The sequence below is a fragment of the Hakea prostrata genome, chromosome 9, assembly GCF_041222555.1.
Source record: "Hakea prostrata isolate BN-2017 chromosome 9, UWA_Hpros_2, whole genome shotgun sequence".
NCBI lineage: Eukaryota > Viridiplantae > Streptophyta > Magnoliopsida > Proteales > Proteaceae > Hakea > Hakea prostrata.
Window position 1 is genome coordinate 56,422,819 of NC_142608.1, and position 17,063 is coordinate 56,439,881.

Consider the following 17,063-nt stretch of genomic DNA (forward strand, 5'->3'; position numbering starts at 1 on the left):
TATGCCATTGATTTTTAAAAAGAGCTGACTTAGATGAGGCAAAGCCCATGATGACACCTATGGTTCTACGTTCTTCTATTAATCCTAGTGAATCAGATGTGGAGTGCCTTAGCTTGGTGTATATGGAATACTAGGAATGCTACATTCTTTAGAGGGATTGATGCCTCCATAATTCATACAATGACTACTTTCTTTTATCTATGTGCAGATATATAATCTCATTTTACAGAAATTCTAAGGGCTTATGGAGATCCTTATCCAAGGCCTAGTCATATCATTTCTGAAGAACTTGCTCTTTTTCAAATTTTTATTGATGGATCATGAGATAGTACTTCTCACAAAGGAGGGAGAGGGTGCATCATGTGGGATTATAATGGTGGTTTTGTAGCGGCTCAATGCAGATATGGTTATAGTGCTTCAGCAACTTTAGTTGAATTTGAAGCAATTAGAGATCGCATTATTCTGTGCTCTTCATTAGGAGCGGTAGATTTGAATATTCATTCGGACTGTTTACCTGTTGTTAGTGCTCTCCAGGGTCTCCTCTCATCTTTAGATTGGATGCGTTTTAGCTTAGTAGTAGATATTTTGAAGTGTTGTTCTTTTTTCCCAAGGGTTTCTTTTAGTTATATTCCTAGAACTGGCAATGGCTTTGGTGATTTCCTTGCTAAGGGTGCTTGCAAGTTATCTCTAGATAGATCCTGGTGGGGTATCCCACCTTTGTTTATAGCGGATTCTTCTCGTTTGTATAGGTCTTTTGACCTAAACTCTTTCATTTAATATAATTGCTATCTTTTTGTTTTGGCCAAAAAAAAAAAAAAAGAGATGGATTCTGCCCATTTTTCAAAGGTACATTATTTAGAAGTATTGTAGGCGGGTTACAATACTTGACAATGACTATCTTTTGTTGTCAATACAGTTGGTCAATCCCAACAGAATTTGGTCCGTTCCCTTACGGGATAAGTTCAGCAAATGGAAGCCACCTCGAACTAATAGCTTGACCCCCTTTCTTTTTTCTTTTTCTTTTTCTTTTTCTTTTTTTCTTCAAAAAAACTTATTTTGGAGGTGAGGAGAATAGAGAGCTAATGGGGAAGTGGGGAATTGAGTCAGTCGAATTCCAATTTTGTTTTATGAGGAAATGATTCAATTGTGTCTTTTTCTCACAAAGAAGTAATTTGAATTATGTCTTAACTTAACATGGAAGTACTTTGAATGCAATAACAATTCTTTGATTGATTCTTTCTTTCTTTGGTCTTCACGATTTGAATCTCTTACAGACCCCACCTTCATTCTTCTCCTCTTCTAAGGGCTAAACAGTCTGATGGACAGGGGCAACACAACTGTTAAAAGAGTCCAGCCATGGCATCACGCAATCGTTTTAAGGTTATAATTTTTTGACATGCATGGCTCTCTAGAAGCAGAATTGGGTGTTTGGTTGCATTCCCCGTGGATAATTTAGAGCTGACTCTACTAACAGTCATATTAGTAACATTTCTCATCACCTCTGCAATCCAACCTAAGCTCAAAATCAAAGCGATCATGATTAATGAAGGTAAGTAGAAATTAAGAGCTCCAACTATTGCAAAAACCCAAACTGAAATCCATAGGAAACGGCCTCCAAGCATCCAATACGTGGGTCAACTCAGATCATGAAATTTCGCTGCTGGTGCTTAGAGATTTGGATAAAACTATTGCACAAAACTCTGCTCTCCACTTAATCCAGCAAAGCCAACAACAGCCACACCAACTCCATCTGAGGAAGGCCTTTGGAAGACAAGAGGAACAGCTCTTGCAGCTAGATAAGTGTTGGAGAATACAGTACTGAAACGCAGTTCAATTTTCCACCTGTGTATAGGATCAACGAAGGAAAAATACGAAAACATATACTGAGTTGTCATGTATATTGCGTGAAATTACGAAAAGAAATTACCACAAAAACCACAGACACAACAATTTAGGTGGTTCGGCATTGCCTACATCCACGGGTATAATGGGATTTCTTCACTATGATAGTAGAAATACACAACTAATATAAGGCTCGGATTTAGAACCAAACATGATCCTATATCCAAAACTGGATACCCGTGTATACCCTCCTTCAACTCACACTCTTAAACCTTGAAGAAGTTACTAACCTACTACTCCAACTTTGGCTCAACTACAACTCGCTCACTCTTGAGATCACCCCTCTTTCTCTCTAAATATTCTCTCTTTTTTGTGTTGTGTTATGGATAAAAACCCCTACCCTTTTATGGACGGAGAAGGGAGTGGTGAAGAGATGAAAAATCTCAATCTTTTTTTCTTTTTCTCTCCACCCTTTTTTTGCTTTTTATTTCTTACACTTATTGGCAGCATGTGTTTTATGCAGGTTTTACAATGTCAAAATTTGGGCTGCATCACATGCAATTCAACTTGCATGGTCCACCCTCCTTAATGAGGAGGATCCCAACAAGAAGAACTGAAGGTGCTCCATATTATAAATTTAACCATGAATTGAGGCCATGGTCTAACTGAAATTTGTCATAAGAAGGCAAGAATGATGCTTAAAACATTAGCCCCTTCAGCTTGAGGAAGTCAATACTTAAATATCCTTTTCTGTGCTATGTATGTCCTTCCGTCTTCCATGAGCCCCTGAACTCCCTTAAACACAAGAAAACCCATTTTCAAAACTACTGCAACAATGTGCAATAGAGACACACATAGAGATATTCGATTGGTGTAATCAGATTTGGCAATCTTTGCTGCTGCTGCTGTTGTAACTAAAAGAACCCAAAAAAACCCAGAAACTATTAGAGCCAAGAACATCACATTCTATAGAAGGTTCAAATATCTAATTTCATTGACTCCTCGAATTTAATGAGAGGGCTATGAAGGAGGGGGAGCTTCTGAAGGAGGTGGAACTTGTAAAGGAGGTGGTCTTTGAACATGAATAGGTCGAGTGTTAATTTACCATAAACATTCACACACAATAACCCAATAATTAACATGGTTTGGCATTCATTGTGAAGCCTACATTCACATCAAGAAAACCCCCCAATGAACTTACTTCTAGGGTGAGGTTTCATTATCTTTTAATAAGAAAAAAAAGAAGAAAAAAGTAAGAGTTCTACAATAAGTTAAATTCTAATATGACTCCCCTTCTTTGCTAGTTAGGAGACTAGCAAGTTACATTGTTAAATTCTAATATGACTCTCCCTCTCTGCTACTCTCCTTATAAAGTTGGGAGACTAGCAAGTTACATTCATAATACTCCCCCTCAAGTTGGATCGAAAACATCATTTGAGGTCAACTTGCTCAATGCAATCTGAAACAATCCCTTTGACAAAGCTTTGATGAAGACATCTGCAAGTTGATTTTCACTTCTTACATAAGGGGTTTCTATAGTTCCATCTTGAACCTTCTCATGAACAAAATTACAATCAACTTCAATGTGTTTAGTTCTTTCATGAAACACCTGATTAGAGGCAATGTGTGTAGCTGCTTGATTGTCGCAGAAAAACATCATGGGTTCTTTAGAACTTCTCACCCCCAATTCTTGAAGTAGGGCACAACTCCAGACTAATTCATTAGAGGCAAACGCCATTGCTCTGTACTCTGCTTTCGCACTAGAACGAGCGACAATATTTTGTTTTTTAGTTTTCCAAGAGACTAAATTTTTTCTTACGAATACAAAAAAGCTAGTAGTTGATCTTCGATCAGTAGGATTGCCTGCTCAATCTACATCGGCATATCCTTCAATGTTTGTGTGTCCATTCTTCTTCATGCAAATGCCCCTTCATGGAGAAGACTTCAGATAACGTAGTATATGATTAACCAATTCAATGTGCTCTTTGGTAGGATTATGCATAAACTGACTAACATAGTTCACTGCATATGCAATGTCAGGTCTAGTAATAGGCAAATAAATCAATTTTCCAACCAACCTTTGAAAACAATTATTATCTTGCAATGGAGAATCATTATTAATAACCTTACAAGTGTAATCCATGGGAGTGTTGGCTGATTTCACACTCAATTTGTTAGTTTCCCTCAACAAGTCAAGAACATATTTCCTTTGAGAGATGAATAATCCTTTACTAAACTTTGCAACTTCAATTCCAAGAAAGTATCGAAGTTGTCCTAAGTCCTTTGTGTCAAAAGTCTTCTTCAAATATTCTTTGAGGGTATTGATCCCTTGATGATCATCTCCAGTAATTATAATGTCATCCAAGTATACCAAAATTACTGTTGTGCCAGTAGAGGCTTTCTTCACAAACATGGAGGAATCTGATCCACTTCTTGTGAATCCAAATCTAATAAGAGTTGTACTTTACTTTTCATACCATGCTCGTGGTGATTGCTTTCTTCAATTTACAAGCAAGTCCATCTTGTTTTTCTAATGGGTGGCCTGGAGGAATTTCCATATAAACTTCTTCTTGTAAGTCTCCTTGTAAAAAGACATTTTTGACATCCATTTGCAAAAGTGGCCATCCACAATTAACGGCAACTGGAATCAACACTCTTACAATATTCATTTTAATTATAGGAGCAAATGACTCTCTATAATCAACTCCATATGTTTGCCTTATACCTCTCTAGAGTCCCATCACTCTTGAAATTGTTCTCGTAGACCTAACGACATCCAACTGGATGTTTGCCACTTGGGATTTGCAGTATATCCCATGTTTTATTTTTATGAAGAGCTTCTAGTTCCTCATTCATAGCCTTCACCCATTTAGGTGAATTTTTAACTTCAGTAAAATTGTCTAGCTCCTCGTGGTCTTCAATGGCCAAAAGATATGCAAAATATTGAGGGGAGATTATCATGACTTATCTGAGATTGGATTGAAAACTTAGCTGTATGATAAGTGGTAAACTCGCACAATCTCACCGAAGGCTGAGAGCCCCGAGTAGATCTGCGAATTGGTAATTGCGCTATAGTTTCAAGAGTATCATTTTCTGCAATAGATACATTTGTAGTTGCTTTACCATATAGATTCTCATTTGTAGTTGCTTCACCATGTAGATTCCCGTCAGTATCTTCAATGACATCACCTATAACAGTGCTACCTTCTACGATGTTGTCCATACATTGTAGATAACAACTATAGAATTGGCTTTGCTTGTAGATAACAACTATCCAATTTCAATTTTACTTCTTGAAAGAAAGCACCCTTCTTGAAATTTCAACTCTGACATTATTCAGAATCACAAGTATCATCACAGATTGTTTGAGTTAAGAATGCTCAACACCTCTTAGTGAAAAGATCACGTATTTAACTAAGATTGACAAAAATCAAATTCTCATGAATCCTAACCTTGTGACCCAGTCAAGATCAACCCCAAGTTTTTTAAACTACAAAGAAGCAATCAGCAAGAAACATACAGTATTGCATGAGACTCCACCAAGCAAAGCTCATTTGAGATGATTGAGATGGTTTCTCAGTATTGGGCAAGACACCATCTAAGCAGTATATATTTATGAAAGAAGGGTCATTTTTCATCTTTCAAATTCCTACTTCGCTTCCTCATGGAAGAACTATCCAAGCCCATCCACCTCTGCCATTTCACTTGGAACTTCTAATTTCCAGGTGTTTCTCAACTTCAAGGATGAAGATACTTGCATAAACTTCCCCCGCTTCCTCCACAAAGCTCTGAAGTTCAAAGGAATCAATGCCTTTATTGATAATGAGAACTTTTGGACCAGGGAAACCATTAGTCCAGCCATCATCAGTGCAATTAAGGGTTCCAAAATCTCAATCCCTATCTTCTCCAAGAGTTATGCATCTAGCAAATGGTGCCTTCTGGAACTTTCTCAAATACTTCATTGCCATCGGTCCAATCGTCAAATAGTCTTGCCCATATTTTTGGATGTTGAGCCCTCGCATGTTCAAAATCAGACTGAAAGTTTTGAGGAGCCATTTCTAAAGTATGAGAAAAAATTTGAGCCTCACATCGTTGAGAGTTGGAGAGAAGCTTTGCGAGTAGTTGGGAATTTGAAGGGGTGGGTTCTCAAGGAAGATTTGAACGGGTAAGTCTGAAACCCATCAAACCTTTTATATTATTTGTTGTTTTTTACTAGTTATAATCTCATCTAATTTAGTAGTTCTGGCTTTACTGTTGATATGAAATCATTTCAGAGATCAAGAAAAGCTACTTGAATTAGTTGTGAGAAGGACTGTGGAAGAATTGATCAATAGTATCACCCATGTTGCTGATTGTAAATACCCCATTGGAATAGATTCTCAGGTAAATGATCTGTTACGTTTACTAAACATTGGTTCCAATGATGTTCGCTTCATTGGAATATGTGGTTCCGGTGGCATTGGAAAGACAACCATTGCCAAGGCAGTCTATAACCACAACTTTTCGAACTTTAAAAAGCATATTTTACTTCTCAATATTAGAGAACAAACAACGAGCAAGGGTGTTGCATCTTTGGTAAGAAGACTTGAACACACAGGCATACGTGTAGGAAACTCTGGTATTGGAAAAAGGTTGAGAGAAAAGACAGCTTGTAATGAAAATGTTCTTCTTGTTCTTGATGATGTGAGCAATCAAGAACAAGTAGCTGCTTTGGCTGGTGAACTCAATTGGTTTGGCCCAAGGAGTAGGGTCATAATAACAACAAGAGATGAACATATTTTTGAAGTAGCCAAAAGTTGATAAGGATAAAATACACTGGCCTCGAAAGCTTGACTACAAAGAATCTCTTCAACTATTCAGTTTACATGCCTTTTCAATGGACCAACCCCCACGAATTTTTTGCAACTTTCACACGATGTGACATGTTGTTCTGGAGGATTGCCTCTGACTCTTGAGGTGTTGGGTTCTTCTCTATCAAACACAAACAACAAAGAGGTGTGAGAAAACACATTACTAAAATTGAAAGAAATTCCTGATGAAGAAGTCCAAAAAAGGTTGAGGATAAGCTATGATAATCTAGAGGATGATTATCAAAAGGCCATGTTTCTCGATGCCGCATGTTTTTTCACTGAATGGGAGAAAGAAAGCATAATTACCATATGGGAAGCTTGTGGCTATTACTCAGAATCAGCATTACACATATTAACTGAAAGATCTCTTTTTAAATTTGAATGTTGCATTGAGTCCGGGGAATTGAAATACTTCCTCAAGATGCATGATCAAATTCAGGAAATGGGAAGGGAAATTATCTTGAAAGAAAATTTTATGGAGCCAGGAAAACATAGCAGGCTATGGTCTCATGACCAAATTCTTGAAGTATTAGATGGACACAAGGTAAGCAGATCTCTTTCTCTTTCTCTATTAACCTATTAATTCATTAGAGAGCTTTTAGCTAGGCAAAGGAAATAAGAATCAAGTAGAGTGGAAACATAGTGAGTAATCTATTACTCTTGCATTGTTTTAGGCGCATTTTATTGTCTGTACAATGACTCACCAAGTGTTATGGATACACACTTACTGCTGCCCATTTCTTGATTTTTAGTTTCCAATATCAAATTTCTATTGACTTTGGTTAATTTTTATTGTAGGGAACTGACCAGATAAAAGGCATAATCATTCCTTCTGAATCACCGAGAATTGATCTAAATAGTGAACATTTCGTGATGATGTCCAATCTAAGATTTCTTGACACTAACTCATCAAACTTCATGGGAGACTTTTTGTGCCTTCCATCTGCGTTAAGGTGGTTCAGGTGGCAGTCCTGCCCCTGGGATATCATACCATCTAATTTTTTTCATGAGAGAGTGATTTATCTTGATCTTTCAAAGAGCAATATTAAAGAAGCTTGGAATATCAAACCTCTAGATAAAAATAAGGTATAGCATTTGATTTTTATTTTCTCATTTAATTATCAATTCTTATGGATAGTTTTCTAATGCTTGTCTTCCCCCTTGTTTGATAGTTTTCTAATGCTTGTCTTCCCCCTTGTTTGATAGTTGTTCCAAAAGTTGAAAGTTCTCAATCTTAACAAGTGTAGGAGGCTATCCAAGTCCCCAAACTTCTCATGGTTCCCGAATATGGAGAGACTAGATCTCGAGGGCTGCTATAACTTGAATAAAATAAATGAATCCATCGGGCAGTTGAGTCAGCTCAAAAGTCTTACTCTAGTGTGTCCGCTTATCAAAGAATTGCCTGAGTCCATTGGGAATCTAAAATCTTTGGTTGAGCTAAAATTGTTTGTTTTAGGAATTAAAGCATTGCCTAATGGTGTTGGGCTATTGGAGAAGCTTGAAATATTATATGTCTCGGACTGTAGTCATCTAGTGATGCTACCAAAATCAATGAGAAGAATGAGGTGTTTGCATACAATTTCCTTGAGAGGAACTGGCATCTTAAAGTTTCCTGATGATTTTTCAATGCTCCAAAGTGTAGTGGAGTTGGAAATTTCTCCCCCGGTATTCTCTAGGTGGTCAAGTTTGTCACACTCGAAAGGCTCCTTTGATGAACCTGGGTGGTTGGAATATCTACCAGAACTTCCCTCAAGTTTAGTTATGCTTAGTTGTCAAGGAAATAATTCATTGGCTCAGCTTCCAGACTTGTCAAGGCTGAAAAATTTGAAGATATTACGTATCAAAGGTTGTAGGATGCTCAAGGAGATTCAAGGCATCGAGGGAACAAAATGCTTAGAAGAATTGAATGCACGAGATTGCTACAATGTGACACATACTGTGAATATGATACATGGTCAGGTAAATTTATTGATCTATCTTCCCCGCCTAACTAATTATTGGACACTTGGTCATGGATTTGCCTTTGTTTCTTTTCTTTGTTGATGATTTACATCTCCTTTCTTTTCTTCTCCCCTGATTTTTAGGGAACCTTTTTGCCTACCCGGTCATCTCAAAGTAGATATTCTTTGGCTGCAAATGATGGCATCTATGATAAGGGGTTAACGTTGTGTGTTGTTTTGGAATTCCCCTCCAAGATGGACGAGCTACAAACTGTTGAGTTAGACAGTTCAGCTTATATACATCATAACAAAGATAGAATAACCAGGTGTTTTCATACTCTAAGAATTGAGGACATTGAGATTACCACTCATCGTGATGTAATATACATTCACCATTTCAAAGGCTTTGATTGGTTTGAGATTCCATTACTGGGAAAAGATGCTATTGAGATCTTAGCTATCAAACCTACAAAGAATCATTGTGCTGTGAAATTGTGGGAGGTCATGTTTGAGAGTAGGAAACCTGGCCACCGAAAGCTTGATAAACATTCCAGTGCTATGATGGTTGTCGATTTCTTCAATTGGTCATTGGTAGATGATAATGGTGGAATCCTCTTAAACAGAGCATAAATTGGTCTAGAACTGTGATTGAAAGATCAAATTTCTATTACTAATCACTACAAGCACTGGATATCCGTCACTTTTTGTCTCTTGAACGGTCATGGTCAGCTCATCACAATTCTAGATGGGCTAATACTGTAGCTAACTTCTAGCTAGGAAGGTCTAGTCCATGGCAAGTAGAATTGTATGGTCTAACTCCATTCCTTGGCTTCTTGAATTATATAATCAAGATGTCTTGGGCTGTTCTTGCTCCTCTTTTATTTAAAGCTCTTTTTACCCACAAAAAAAAAAAAAAAAAAAAAAAAAAAAAAAAAACTATAGGCACTAGACCAACAAGCACTGCATGTTTTGAAAAAGGGAATTCCCACCGAAGATGAAGATACAGAGAAGGAACTACTTCAAATGCTAGGGTTTGGAGGATCATCTAGCAACGTATCCAAGAGGTAGAGTTGAGGGGTTGAAAGACCAGACCTGACTAAAATGAGACAAGTCCTTGCGGTTGAAATCTTGTGGCTCAGCACTGATTTATTTTCTTGTTCTTCTTGTACTAAATATTTTATTTTTTATTTTTTTATGGCTTGTTAAATGTGTATTTTCTGGTCTATAAAAATTTGTTGATTTGTACCATTGTTGTTAGTATAATGAATTGATAGACAAGTTCTATGCATGATGATGATGAATCACCATTTAGTTATTGTCTTAACAATATTCATCATGATAAGAATATACGATTGACTATTCAACAAACGAGAGGAACCAAGATCCCACGAGACAACAATAGCTTTTTTCCTTGGGGTATTCAAAATATGGGAATGGGTGAGAGTTGAACCCTGTTAGTTATTATTCATTTTAATGTCATCTCAAAATAAATCAACCTATTAATCTTTTCTTTTTATTCCTTTTTTTTTTGGTCAAAATCAATAGGAAAGGTGGTGGCTGAATAGCTGTGTAAATTGCTTGGCTGAACGGTCCTGAAAATATTACCATTAAATTCTGTAGAATTAAATCTGGATTGTCCATCATAAACAATTTAGATTTAACTCAATTATTTAATGGTAGAATTTATTTATGCTAGCTATATTTATGCCAAATCAAAATATTAGTTAAGACTCTTCTCCATAAATAATTTTTAAAAAGAAAAGAAATACTACTTTATTGATTTGAAGTAACTATTATACCCTCTTAACTAGAAGAACCAGTCAAACAAGGACAAAATGATCAACTGGCACGAGATTTTTCAAAAAATCATTATTTTAGGGCCTGTTTGGTTACATGAGTCTAGAGATTTCAAATATCTAGAAATTTCAAATGTATAGATTTCAAATCTATGGAGTCATAATTCATAAAATTAACTGTTTTGTTGTGGAATAAAATTTGTGGATTCATCCTAAAAAAAATTTGGTCAACGTGATTTTTGTGAATGCACAAATGTCTAGTGTTTTTATAGTGGCAATGAAATCTCTAGATTTCACCCCATACCCATAAATCTAGAGAATCACATTTTTAGTGTAAAAAGATGAATTTTTAGATTTCATGAATCCAGAGATTTTCACAACCAAACGGGTATAAATCTCAGATTCATGAATCTAGAGATTTGAAATTTCCAGACTCAAGTAACCAAACAGTATATCACTTTGTTTTAGGGTTGAGTAACCATCTAATTGAATTGGAACACCCAAAGTTTAAGATTTATTATTAATTGCTAGTTGTCACACCTCATTATTTAACTGTGGTCAATTAATCAAGTTAGAACGTCTTTATAGAATTTTTTTTTATTTTTATATAAGGTTCATCCGGGATAGCTGCGCACACCACGATTACATCCTCAAGGGAACTTTTATATAATTAATGCCGCCAAATGGGTATTCAAAATATGGGAATGGGTGAGAGTTGAACCCTGTTAGTTATTATTCATTTTAATGTCATCTCAAAAATAAATCAACCTATTAATCTTTTCTTTTTATTCATTTTTTTGATCAAAATCAAAAGGAAAGGTAGTGGTTGAATAGCCGTCTAAATTTCTTGGCTGAACGGTCCTGAAAATAGTACCATTAAATTCTGTAGAATTAAATCTGGATCGTCCATCATAAACAATTCAGATTTAATTCAATTATTTAATGGTAGAATTTATTTATGCAGCCGTTCAGCTAGCTATTTTTATGCCAAATCAAAATATTAGTTAGACTCCTCTCCATAAATAATTTTTAAAAAGAAAAAAAATACTACTTCATTGATATCACTTTGTTTTAGGGTTGAATGGGTTATCTAATTGAATTGGAACACCCAAAGTTTAAGATTTATTATTAATTGCCAGTTGTCACACCTCATTCAATATATATTTTTTTTGGATATGAGATTCATCAACCATCTAATTGAGTTGGAACACCCAAAGTTTAAGATTTATTATTAATTGCCAGTTGTCACACCTCATTCAATATATTTTTTTTTTTGGATATGAGATTCATCAACCATCTAATTGAGTTGGAACACCCAAAGTTTAAGATTTATTATTAATTGCTAGTTGTCACACCTCATTCAATATATATTTTTTTTAGATATGAGATTCATCAACCATCTAATTGAGTTGGAACACCCAAAGTTTAAGATTTATTATTAATTGCCAGTTGTCACACCTCATTCAATATATATATATTTTTGGATATGAGATTCATCTGGGCCAGCTTGCGCACACGATTACATCATCAAGGGAGCTTTTATATAAAATTAATGCCGCCAAATGGGTGCGAACCTAAGACCTCCCCTAGGGATGTTGGGCCTTTAACTGCTTTAGTAACCCATCATTGGCTCATCTTTATAGAATTGGCTTTGGTTGTAGACAACAACTATCCAATTTCATCAAGTTAGAATGTCTTTATAGAATTGGCTTTGAAAAGAAACATGTGTATCATCTAAGCTTAGCCTTCCTTTTTAGGGATTTTTATTTGTAGCAATGCTTCTGCCAGTTGCCAATGGTTCGGATTTGGCTATGTATTTAAAAACAAATTCAACCGTTGTAAGAGAAACTGTGGGAGTATAGATTAATATGCAAAATTTTAGTTTTATATCTAAGGTTTAAAATTTTTGGAATTTACAAAATCAAGTTCCTAAGTCTACCCAACTTAATCTCCAAAATTTTCAAACCCTATTTATGGATTGAGTCTTAGGGATTTGATTTTGCAAATTCCTAAAATTTTAAACCATTAGATGAAAATAAAATTTTGTACTTACATATATACCCCTGCAGTTTCTCTTACAACTGTCCTATTTGGTTTTGAATATGTGGCCAAATCATAATCGTTGGTTGAAGGCAGCAACAGCCACTACAAATAAAAATCCTCTTTTCGGCAAGATGACCTGAGGGGAGCAAGGTCATACCAAATGTATATTGATTTTTGTGTGGTTGTTTGGATAAAGAGAAAGAAGTGGTTAGGATTATTAAAGGTGTAAAAGATGGTTTTGCCAGTGATGGTGGCTTCTTTGCTTTGCATAGTGTTTATTTCACTCTTGATGATTTCTATGGTGCTATTTGCTTGTGGAGACAACCCCGATAAACACAAAAATCGTCATAAGTGCCGTTATGGCATGGACGTCAGTGGTATTGTGGGGGTTGTTGAGTTTGGTAATGTTAATGTTGTTAGTGTTGGTGCTGGCCACCAGCATCACCATGGTGCTGGAGGCAGTGGGTGTGGTGGTGGTTGCACAAGTGGTGGTGATGGCGGTGGTGGCAGTTAATTTCTAAGATTTGTTTTCTTTGACACCTTCTTTTGCTTAAATACAATTGTCTTACATCATAACTTTTATTTTTCGGCAGAAAAGATAGTTTATTATATCTGTAGAGAGCCATTTATTACTACAAAAGTGTTAGGGATAATGGATGCACAACCATGAACAGAGAAGAACACAAGCAAAGCACACAAAGGAATTTAACGTGGTTCGGCAAAACCATGTCTATGTCCACCAGAGAGAAAAGGAGTTCCACTATTTCAGAAAAACCTCACACCACTCTCACACCCACAAAGTATTATCCTTTGCTTCTGTGTCTACTAGGTTATCCCACTGAGACTATTTATAGGGAAACCTAGAACCCTAATCCCAATGTAATTACAAGTTTACCCCAGTACTAGTAATTGCCCAAACCCTGTTTCAATTACAAATACAACCAAAACCATAATTACATGGACCCACATAATACAAGACACCCAAACCCAACATTCTCCACCTTGGCTTGAATTTTGCAAACCACCTTGAAGAAAACCGTTGATAATGTCTCTCTGCAATCACCCGTCTCTGTGTATCCACCACACCTTACCGCATGGCCCACATCCTCTCCAGGGATGCTTTTGTTATTGCTATCACTAAACCAGCATGGTGCACACACCCCACTTGGGGTGTCCTTACAACTCATTGCCGCTATACACGCATGACCCACATCCCCTCCAGGAATGCTTTTATTACCGCTATCACTAAACCAGCATGGCACACACCCCCACCTGGGGTGTCCGTACAACTCATCGCTGCTATACATGCATGACCCACATCCCCTCCAGGAATGCTTTTGTTACCGCCATCACTAAACCTGCATGGCACACACCCCCACCTAATGTGTCTCGTACAGCTCATCACCGCTATACGACTTGACGTGATGTGGCTCCATCTCTCCTTTTGTCACAGCTGGCTCTGAGAGATCACTACCACTCACCAAATCCAAAGCGAAAGTCACTCGCTTCTTTCCAAATTTGCCCTTGTTTTGCACCTGAACAACTTGCAAATTCGGTCTACCTGTACCCCTTGCCAAAGTGTCAATTGGAGCTCCACCTGTTTCAACACTATCTGCAAGCCTATACAATTTACTTGATCTGTGACTTTCGTACCCATCAATCAACTGAAAGAACCTCATCATTGATTTCCATATGAACTCACAAAATCAATACCAACGGAGTGAAATCTCCTCGATCCGTCACTTCCACTGAGTTCGGAACGCCGAAAAACCTTAGGAATACTTAACTCTGTACAAAAAACATTCACACAAAATCCTGTGGAAACAACTTGTACGGTACCGATCCAATAATACAAAAAAAAAATTCCTTTTTCTTTTTTCCGTCTTTTTCCACCAAATCCTTTTTTTTTTTTTTTTTTTTTCTTTTTCCCTTCCTCACCGTTTTTCTTCCACGTTCCAACTTTTTTTTTTCTTTCTTCAACCCAATGTAATGCTCATTACATTAAAAAAACAAGTTAAAAAAAAACTTCAAAATAAACTTTTCTTCCACGAATACCCACTGCATACGATCCAAAGTCGGACCGCCCTCTTTTTTTTCTTCAAGCGATCTAATCCGATCAAACTACAAGGGAAAAAAGATTAAAAAAAAAAACTTCACGATTCTAGATCTAGAATCGTACCTTCGATCAATCCGTCGAAGCCTTCTCCGTTCTCCTGGCACCTATCCACTTATTCTGGACCTTCACACACCTCCTTTGATACCACTTGTTAGGGATAATGGATGCATAACCACGAATAGAGAAGAACACAAGCAAATCACACGAGAGGATTTAATGTGGTTCGGCAAAACCATGCCTACATCCACGTACTAGAGAGAAAATGAGTTCCACTATTTCAGAAAAACCTCACACCACTCTCACACCTACAAAGTATTACCCTTTGCTTCCGTGTCTACTAGGTTATCCCACAGAGACTATTTATAGAGAAACCTAAAACCCTAATCCCAATGTAATTACAAGTTTACCCCAGTACTAGTAATTGACCCAAACCCTGTTTCAATTACAAATACAACCAAAACCATAATTACATGGACCCACATAACACAAATTTTCTTTGACACCTTGTTTTGCTTAAACACAATTGTCTTACATCATAACTTTTATTTTTGGACGGAAAAGAAAGTTTATTATATCTGTAGAGAGCCATTTGTTACTACAGAAGTTCTCAAAAAAATTATCATTTTTGTATCAAGAAGTCAAAATGTTTTTTAAGAGTGGCACATGGTGCGAAAAGTAGATGTGGCACATCCTTCTTGTTGCATCCAAAATCGTCACCTCTCAAAGATTGGAACCCCAAATTCATTTGCCTTGTAACATGTCGAAACAATACTTGTAATCAAAGTTTAAAGTATCGGTGTTGAGTATTGTTTTGATTAAATCATTTTAAGAGATATATTGAGTACTATATTGTATTATCCAATGTATTTTTGTACAATCTAATAGAGAGACATATTGATGATATTGTATTGAATGAATCCAATATGAGTACACGTCAAATAGGATGACATGTTGAAGCTCAACAAGGGGATTGAATGATATCCTTGCTGCAATTTTCTTTAAATCCTTTGGTCAACAACATCAATGCAAAATGTGCAAGTTGATCTTCAATCATGAAATCATGCACAAATATAAATCTAAGATATTGATTCTGAATATGCTAAAAGATATGTTAAAACAAGATAAAAATCATTACTGTAGCAATATCCTACATGTAAATATTTCCCCCTCAAAAGTGAGAAGGCACATAAAGAATTCCGTGGGGAGTAGTAACAGTAATATGGACAGCAGGTGCAGTAACATCTTCTGCCAGGACAATTAATAGAACTAACCCAAATGTCTTTTGCAATGTGCATCTGACCTCTGTTTCCTCTATTGTTGTTGCTCCTGCGGTTGCCATCAGGTTGACCTCGCTGAGATCGGTAGGAGAAATTTGAATTTCATAAAGGTAAAAGCTCGTAAAAAAAAAAGGAAAGGAAAAAGGAGCTAGTGTTGCTTGAGGCATATCAAATTAAATGCTGTTTCCTTTGTGAGATCTAAGATTTACAAATCATAAGAAAGTTGCATCTACAAAAGAGAAACGAATGTTTACACTGCATTCACAAAGATCTACGATCAAAAGGAATCAGTTTAACTTCACATCTATCTAGTAATGTTGATTGTAAATACAGAACAAGTAAATGCAACAACAGAAACAAGTTACAAATAAGCAAGATAGCATTATCCAAAATCTGTAATTGACATTAGTCTTATTGAAATTTTATTACCTTTCTCACGACAAAAAGTCAAAGGTTTGCAATTTATCTTCAAGCACCATCTTCATAAAGAAGAGCCGGTTCACAATGGTTTTTACCTCGTTTAAAGGATGTCTTCTTTGGACTTGAGATTCTTAAGTTTCCTTACCAAGAAAGCCTTATTGGTAGCAGTTTTTCTCTTGAATAGGTTTTCAAATTGCTCCCAAAGTGAATATGTCTATATCTCCATGGATGCATGGTGGAGAACAGAGTAATCCAAAAAATTTCGAATAAATCCAACAACTTTTCGATCCAAGAGTTTCCAATCAACAGCAAACGTCTTTTTAGGCTTCGCTGAATCACCTTTCACGAGTGCGTTCAAGTCCCTAAGTATAGCAGGTCCGTCTTTGCTTTCTAAATCATCCAGTTACCTCCATTCAAGCTAACCAGCCTTATTAAAGTAGCTCTCTCCATTGACTTATACACAATCACATAATAAAATTAATCAGGATTAACTACTTGTGAATCCGACTCTAATATCACTTTGTTGGTGATAAAGGAGGTTTTGTACCCGACCACCGTTAGACCCGAGTGGGGCTAAACCCGATATCAAGTCGGAACCTTCACCGACTAACTTAGGAAGAGCGTCACTTACGCTGGACCTATATGGCAACAATGCCCCAGATAGAAGGTCAACTACAAGGATGATAAAACGGGATAGACATCAAGGGAGCGTAGTCAAGGGAGATACAACAACTTTCGTCGAGGGAACCTGTCCAACCCAAAAAAGGTAACACAAACAC

At 36.6% G+C, this 17,063-nt stretch overlaps 1 pseudogene; it reads left to right on the forward strand.

The window, feature by feature from the left end:
- Positions 1-5,401: 5,401 nt before the first annotated feature.
- LOC149005647 (TMV resistance protein N-like) lies at positions 5,402-9,262 on the forward strand (annotated as a pseudogene).
- Positions 9,263-17,063: the final 7,801 nt, after the last annotated feature.